The sequence below is a fragment of the Rhizophagus irregularis genome, chromosome 1, assembly GCF_026210795.1.
Source record: "Rhizophagus irregularis chromosome 1, complete sequence".
Classification (NCBI taxonomy): Eukaryota; Fungi; Glomeromycota; class Glomeromycetes; order Glomerales; family Glomeraceae; genus Rhizophagus; species Rhizophagus irregularis.
This window is the reverse complement of record NC_089429.1, coordinates 6,953,729-6,962,115: the sequence shown is the minus strand read 5'-3', so window position 1 is coordinate 6,962,115 and position 8,387 is coordinate 6,953,729.

Genomic DNA, 8,387 nt, shown 5'->3' with positions numbered 1-8,387 from the left:
CTTTTACGTTCTTTTTACATATTATCTTTGAACTATCTTTCTAATATGCTATCTATATTTTAAATACGCTATCTTTTAATATGCTATCTTTATATATTATCTTTTATAATATCTTTGTATTATCTTTTTATATTATCTTTTATAATATCTTTGTATTATCTTTTTATATTATCTTTTATGTTATTTTATGTTCTTTAATCTTTCTGACATTATTTTATATGTTCTCTTAATTCGCTTTATGTGTTTTACTTATAATCTATCTTTTGTGGCTTATAATTATTCTTTCTAATTGTTCTTATTGTTAAAGATTGCTAAGCCGCAATTGATCGACTCTAATTATCCTATTGGTTCTTTGTCAATCATTCAACAAATATTACATCATGTAGATCATTACTCTTCCTAAATGTTTATCCTTTTCGGCTAATTATTTATCCATCTACGCCAATTCATAATTAATTTGTTCATTCTTAATATTTAGTAATTACATTTGGTGGTTGAATTTTATCATATTTTCATGCTTGATATTTGACCGTTTACATTATCCCCTCCTTCGCTATTTGTGACCTCACAAATAACTTTAATAGAATCGAACTCGTGTCTTATTCATAATAATTCTAATCGAATCGAACTCGGGTCTTATCGAATACCTCTTTTCCTTTAATTACTATTTTTGGGGTAAATCTCCCTCAATCATAAAATTTCTTTAGCCATTCTCCATTTTGTGGTGTTTTTAGTATTCTTCCATCCAATTCTTTGAGTTTATAAGCTCCATTTCCAAATTCTTCATGAATTAAATATGGTCCTTTCCATTTGTTCTGTAATTTTCCAGACCATTGTTTCTCTCTCCATGCTTCATATAATAATACTTTTTCTCCTATTTCAAATTTAGGTTTTCTAATTCCTCTTTTGTCGTGTTGTTGTTTTTGTTTCTCTTGAACTTCTTTCACATTTTCTTTTATTTTTCTTCTTATTACCGGTAGCTTCTCAATTAATATTTTTATTCTGTCAGCTAATGTTATCTTATTTTCATCTTTGTCTAATGGTAGTTTTGCTCTTCTTCCATATGTTGCATAAAAAGGTTTAATTTTTGTTGACGACTGCTTCTTCGTTCTATATGCAAATAATACGGATGGTATATGCTTATCCCAATTTTCTTCTCCTAATTTGGCTAATCCCTCGCATAAAGTTTTATTGAATCTTTCGACCAAACCATTTGTTTGTGGCCTATATGGTGTACTTAATCTATGATTTATCCCACATTTTTCTACTAATTCTTCCATCATTTTATTGTTAAAGTGAGTCCCTCTATCGCTAATTATTTTCTTTGGACACCCATGTCTACAAATTATGTCCCTCCAAATAAATTCTACTACCTCTTTCGCCGTAGCTTCTTTTAGTGGTGCGGCCTCGGGCCATTTTGTAAAATAATCCATTGCTACTACAATGTACTTATTTCCCTTTTCTGTCTTTTTTAATGGTCCAACTATATCTATCCCAATCATCTCGAATGGTTCATTTATCTTTATTGACGTTAATTCGTTCTTTCCTCTTGGTTTTCCTCTCATCTGACAATTCCAACATGTCTTTACATATTCTTCTACATCTTCCTTCATATTTTTCCACCAATAATTTTCTTTTATTCTATCTAATGTCGCTTCTATCCCAAAATGCCCTGATAATTCATTATCATGCATCATGTACATCAATCCTTCGTATTCATAATCCCTGATTACTCTAAATTTGTTTTGTCCTTTCACTCTATATAAAATTCCCTCTTTCAATTCATACTTATTCTCTTTTTCGATATTGTCTATTATTCTCTTATAATTATTTTCTTCCATAATATTTCCTTAATTGATTCTACTTCTGAATTTGTTATTTTCGTTATGTGTTCTATATTTTTAGTCCTGTGCTCTTCTCCATTTCTCCACTTCTTTAAATACTTTTCTCTAGCTACTATTGTCGTTTTTAACTTTTACTCGACTGTATCTTTTGGTATCTTTGTACACACTCTGATTTTCTTCAAACATTTTAACCATGTCCAAATATTCATCCTTTTTTAATGTTGGATATGATGATTTTTCCATTTTCTTTGTTTCTCTTCCGATGTAATTCTTCCAACATACATCGCCATCTTTTTCTAAAAATATCACTATTGATTTATCTATTATTTCTTTCAATCTGAATATTTCTTTTTCCATCTCATGATTTCCATGTGGAGTAATTAATCCTCTGTCAAAACTTTTCGTCTTTTGATAATAATATTCACAATATGGTGATTTGTCTAAAATTATTATATCTGTATTTTCATCATATTCTAACATTCTTCTATTTATTTGTTCTACTACTTCTTTTCTGAATTTCCATTCTGTCTCCATCTTTGATTCATAAAATTTATCTTTATCTTTTCTTCTTCTTTTATAAGTATTGAATCTTACTTTTAATCCTTGCTTTTCCCATTCTTTAATTAAATTTTGTACTATACTTGTTTTTCCTAATCCATCTACTCCATCGATTATTACTATTTCTGGTTGATCCTCTGCTATCTTTAATAACCTACTCAATGCGTCAGCATTCGTGTTTTCTTTTCCTGATCTATGTATTACTTCAAAATTATATTGCTGTAATTCCATTACCCATCTCGCTCTTTTTCCTTTCGGTATCTTTGCATTCATTAATCCCTTTAATGCACTGTGATCTGTTATTACTTTAAATTTTCTATCGATTAAATATTTATGAAAATGTTGAATTCCCCAAACTATTCCTAAACATTCCAATTCTGTTATCGGATAATTTTCTTCTGCTGGTAATAAACTTCTACTTGCGTATGCTATTACTACTTCTTTTCCTTTTTCATCTTTTTGACTTAATACTGCACCTAATCCTTTTCCTGATGCATCTGTTATTAATAAAAATTCTTTCTTCCAATCTGGATGTCGTAATATTGGATATTGTATTAACTTTTCTTTCAATTTTTCAAACGCTTCTTGTTGTTCTCTTCCCCAAATGAAAGGTATTCCCTTCTTTCTCAAATCACTTATTGGTCTTGCTATCTTTGAAAAATTCTTCACAAATTTTCTGTAATATGAACAAAGTCCTAAAAATGATCTTACTTCTTTTACTGTGGTTGGTGCCTTCATTTCTTTTATCTTTTCTATCTTTTTATCGTCTGGCCTTAATCCATCATTTCCTACAATATGTTTCAAAAATTCTATGTTTCTTTCCAAAAATCTACATTTCTTCAATTTTATTATTAAATTATTCTCCTGTAACTTCTTTAATACTTTTTCCACATGTTCCATATGGTCTTTCAAATTTTCTGAATATATCATAATATCATTGATATATACTACTACAAAATCGTTTATGTATTCTTCCAATATTTCGTCCATTAATCTTTGAAATGTTGCTGGTGCATTCGTTAAACCGAATGGCATTACATTATATTCAAACAATCCTTTCGAACATACAAATGCTGTTTTTTCTTTGTCTTCTTCTTTCATTTCTACCTGATTAAATCCTGCCGCTAGATCTATACTTGAAAACCATTTTGCTTTTCTGTATTTGTCTAACAATTCATCCATTCTTGGCAAAGGAAAACTATCCATTATAGTTATCTTGTTTAACTTTCTGTAATCAATACAGAACCTATATTTTCCTGTTTTCTTTCCTGCTAATGTAACAGGTGAACTCCATGGACTTTTTGATTTCCTTATCCTTCCCTGTTTTAACAATTTATCCACTTCTTCGCTTATAAATTTTGCCTTTTCATCTGTTTCTTTGTATCTTCTTTGCTTTATTGGTTCTACCCCTTCTTTTATCTTTATCTCATGTTGCGCTGCTTTTGTTATTCCTTCTATTTCCTCGTCGTATTCTAAAATATCTTGGTATTCTAATAGTAATTTTACCATATTTTCCCAAATTGGTTCTTCTACTTCTCCTATACTTAGTTTTTGCATAAATTTTTCACTTAGTTCGAGCATCTTTTCCGTCTCTCTCTCTTCAGAGCCAAGACTCTCTATTTAAAATTCTGGTGCATTTTGAATACCTCTCCTTCATCGTTACTTTCATATTCTTCATCGTCCTCACTCTCCTCACTTTCATATGCTACTTCTCTTTCATATCCTACTGGAATCGTTATTATTTCTCCCTGTTCTTCTATTCTTAAGGTATGATCTTCAAAATTTATTTTTGCATTATACAACTTCCATATGTCATTTCCCAAAATTAGATCCTCTTCTTCTGAATTGATCACTTCAACTTCTTTCAGTATCTCTAATTCATCTTTGTACCTCAAAGTTATATTTGCCTTTCCTAACGCCGCTATCTTTTGCCCATTTGCTATTGTACATCTAAATTTACTTTTTCCAAATATAGGTATATTCAATCTTCTTCTTAATTTATCTGTTATCACACTTACTGCTGCTCCAGTATCTATTATTACATTTACTAATTGATCTTCAACTTCTAATTCTGTTCTCATTGCTGTAGTTCTTTTTTCTTCATTTTTCATAGTTCCCACCGAGTGTAGTCAATTTTTCTTGTTCATACTTCTTGGTCTATATGTTCCTTCCCTCAATTGCTTATAATACTTAGTATTCTCATTTATTAATTGTCCATATGTTATATTCACTCTACAATTTTTCACGTCTCCCACAATGTCGTAAGGTGGTATTTCGTCAGTTAATCTCGGTCCATATACCCTAGGTTTTGTTGGTCCCCCTGCTTCTCTCCATTTTCTTAGTCCTTCTGTTGGGTCGTAAAAATCTTGCCTTTTATTACTCCATTTCATTTTTCTTGGTCCTATCGGTTTATCCCAATTCTGTTCAGTTCGTTCAGGTGTATAACTTGGTGCCATTGTACCACTTGGTATTTTTCTATCATCCATTCTATTTCCCGCTTCTCTTAATTCTTCTTGTAAATTTCCTTCTTCATTATTATTTTTATATCCCACTGTTGGATTCGTCCTTCTTGTTTGTCTTCTTGTTTTTATTGCGTTATCTTTTGCGTACAATTCATTATAATAATTTAATTCCCTATCTTCATAATCATATTAATATCCTTGTGTATAATATACTCCATCGTATTGTGGTTTCTCATATTCATATCCATCATAATCATATTCCTCTTGGTCATCATATTCGTCCATCATATTTACTCTTGCATTCCTTCCTTCAGGACAATTATTCTTATAATGCCCCACTTTATTACATCTGAAACATGTTGGTACCCTATTCTGATTTGATTGATAACCATTCCTATTACCATTATTTAATCTCCTTCCTACATCTGGTCAATACCTATTCCTATTATCATTATTTAATCTTCTCTCTATATTTGATACCAGTCCTTCTAATTTACTAATTCTTGCCTTTTCTTCAAACGCTTTAACTAATTCGTCCTCATAGTTTTCATTCAATGGTTTTGCGAACATATTTTGTCTATTATTATCTCTTTTGATGTCTATACTCGTACTAACTGGTGTACCTATTGCTTTCCTAATAAATTCGTCCTTTACACCTTCTTCTCTTACTGCTATTTCTATTGCCCCATTTAAGTTCCCTGGATTCTGTCTTCTAACTTGATACCCTATTGTTGGTTCTAATCCTTCGATATAAAAATCTACTTGATATTCATCTGCTAAGGCATGTCCCCTAGTTGCTATTCTTAATATTTGTCTAAATCTTCTTGTGTATTCTTCAACACTTTCATTTACTTCCTGTCGAGTTTTCTTAATTCTAGCATTTTCTTTCTTCTAACATCCTCTCTGGTAAATCTCCTCTTTATTCTATGTTTTAAATCATTATCATTATCTACATCTGCCCAATTCACTAAGTGACCTACATTTACTTCTTTCATTTCATTATACCATTGTGCTGCTGCCCTCTTAAATGTGCTGCTGCGTATGCTGCTTGTCTTGTACCATTAGCTCCAGCTGCTTTTCCGACTGCTGTAAATGCTACCTCAAATTGTCTAACCCAATCGTTAACGTCTTCATCTTCTTTTCCATAAAAGAGTGGTACACTAATTACTCCCCCTGCTTCATTCCCTGCATTTTCAATCCTTTCTATCAAACTTGCTCCCGCTCCTACTGCTGCATTCAAAGTATTAACTGGATAACCTAAAGCATTCTCTATCAATCTTTTTATTTGATTCTCAGTTGCCATATTTAATATATCCTCTTGAAATAAATCTTGTAAATTGTAATCAGATAATTCACTTTCGTTGTCAGAATTTTTAATATTTAATAAACTATTCGTATCTGAGTTTTGACTTAAGTCGATATCTCCTCTATTTATAACATTTTCAATTTTATCTTCAAACTCATCTTCGTTAAAATTTTCAATATTTTCATCCCATATTTCATCTGGGTTTAATATTTCTCCAGTTTTTTTTGAATCATCTGTATTATCTTCTGATTCTTCATTATCACTCTTTTCACCACTTTCTTCACTATCTATTATTCCTGCTTGTTCTTTCAACAACTTATCTAACTTTTTCTTCAATTCTTTCTCTGACTCATTTTTATTTTCTTGAAAGATTCCAATGAATTCTTTATCTAAAATTTCTCCATCTGTATATCCCATACTAGTTAATCTTAACAATTCTTCTTCAATTATTATTGTTCCAATATCTTCAAAAATCTTCTGAAATCTTTTTACCCGATCATCAATTTTATCGATATCTTCTTCCTCACAATCTTTGCATACAGTTCCTCCTAATCTAAACATATCATTCATCCATCTTATTTCGCATCTTTCGCACCAGGTTGTATTCTCATTTAACCATCTGTGCACCTCTTTTCTTAACTCTCTATCTTCTAATTCTATTATTTTCATATACCTTTCTATGAATTCTTCTGTCACTATTATTCGATTATTAACTCCAAAATTCTTTATTCTTTGAATTTCTGACACATCTATTTCGTATCCTAGCTTTTCTAAGTTGTTTTTTAATTCTATTAACTCATCTTGTTCATCTTCCCGTATTTCCTGATTACACTCTTCACATCTGCCATTTTCTTTTGATATCATATAATCTAATTTCTGTTTACTGCATCTATTACATATTATCGTACTCGAATCCATCCATTCCTTTATTTCTTCAGACTTATCAAATCTCCCTTTCAGAAAAATATAATATCTTATAAAATCACACGTTAACAGTATTCCTGTTTCTATCTTTTCTTTTATTCCAAATTTCATTATTTCCCTGATAAGCTTTTCTTTTGGGTTTACTATTAGTTGTCTTAATCCTATTCTTATTTCACCTAACTTCCACATTTTATCTTCTACTATTATTTCTATTTCTTCCTCAGAATCATATATTTCATCACCTTCTTCTTGCTCTATCTCCACTAACTTAAATTTTTGCGTTCTTTCCATCGCTTCTTTTAAATCTGTTACAATCCATTCTATTACTCCATCATCTATTCTCAATATAATAGGATCTTTTTCATACATATCTTCGCTATCCTTAAATGTCATACTATCCGTCAGCTTCCTTACAGTATCTTCTTGCAAATTCTCTCCCTCAGATAACATCTTTTCGAACCATTCTAATGAATCATTTTCATGATATGTATGTATTCGTTTACCTTCATATTTGTCATTCCACCAGTACCTGAATCTTTCAAATCTAAGATATAAACTCATGTTAAAATTCTTCTTCATTTCGTAACTTTCTAAGCTATCTTCACTTTCTGAATCTTCTGGTTCTTTTGTAAAGCCCCTAGTATCTATAAATATTCTTATTATCTTTTGTACCATATTCCTGTGATATTCGTGAACATTCTCTATGTTTATGTTCCCATATTCCATATTGGACATTAATTCTTTTACTTTCTCCTCATTCATAGCTATTCCTTCTTCTTCATATAGTAATTCCCTGAATGTCTTTATTGCTCCCATCTTTACTCGTAATGGTTCAACTTCTTTCGATATGATTTTGTACCATTGCCAAAATTTCTCAAACCTTCTTTCAACATCCCAATCTTCTAAAATATATTTGTGTTCCACTAGTTCAGGGTTTCCAATTAATCTATCAAATACTTCATTCTCTAAATCTCCTTCAATACAGTCTCTTACAATTACTAATATAATTGTTCGTAATCCTTTTTCTTTCATTTTTGGTTGTATCCTATACCTTATCGATTCCGTTATTCTATCCATTATATTCCTACATTTTCCTTTATGTATTGTATCTTCTCTTTCTGAATTATTTATACTTAATAAATCTAATACTCCATTAATTGTTACATTGTTATATATTATTATTGCATCTTTAAATTTAAATAATGCATCCCAAAATTTCTTGAATACTATTGGTTCATTTACTATTGGATGACATAATTCACAATTTAAACATTCGTCCAATTCTTCCGTTCC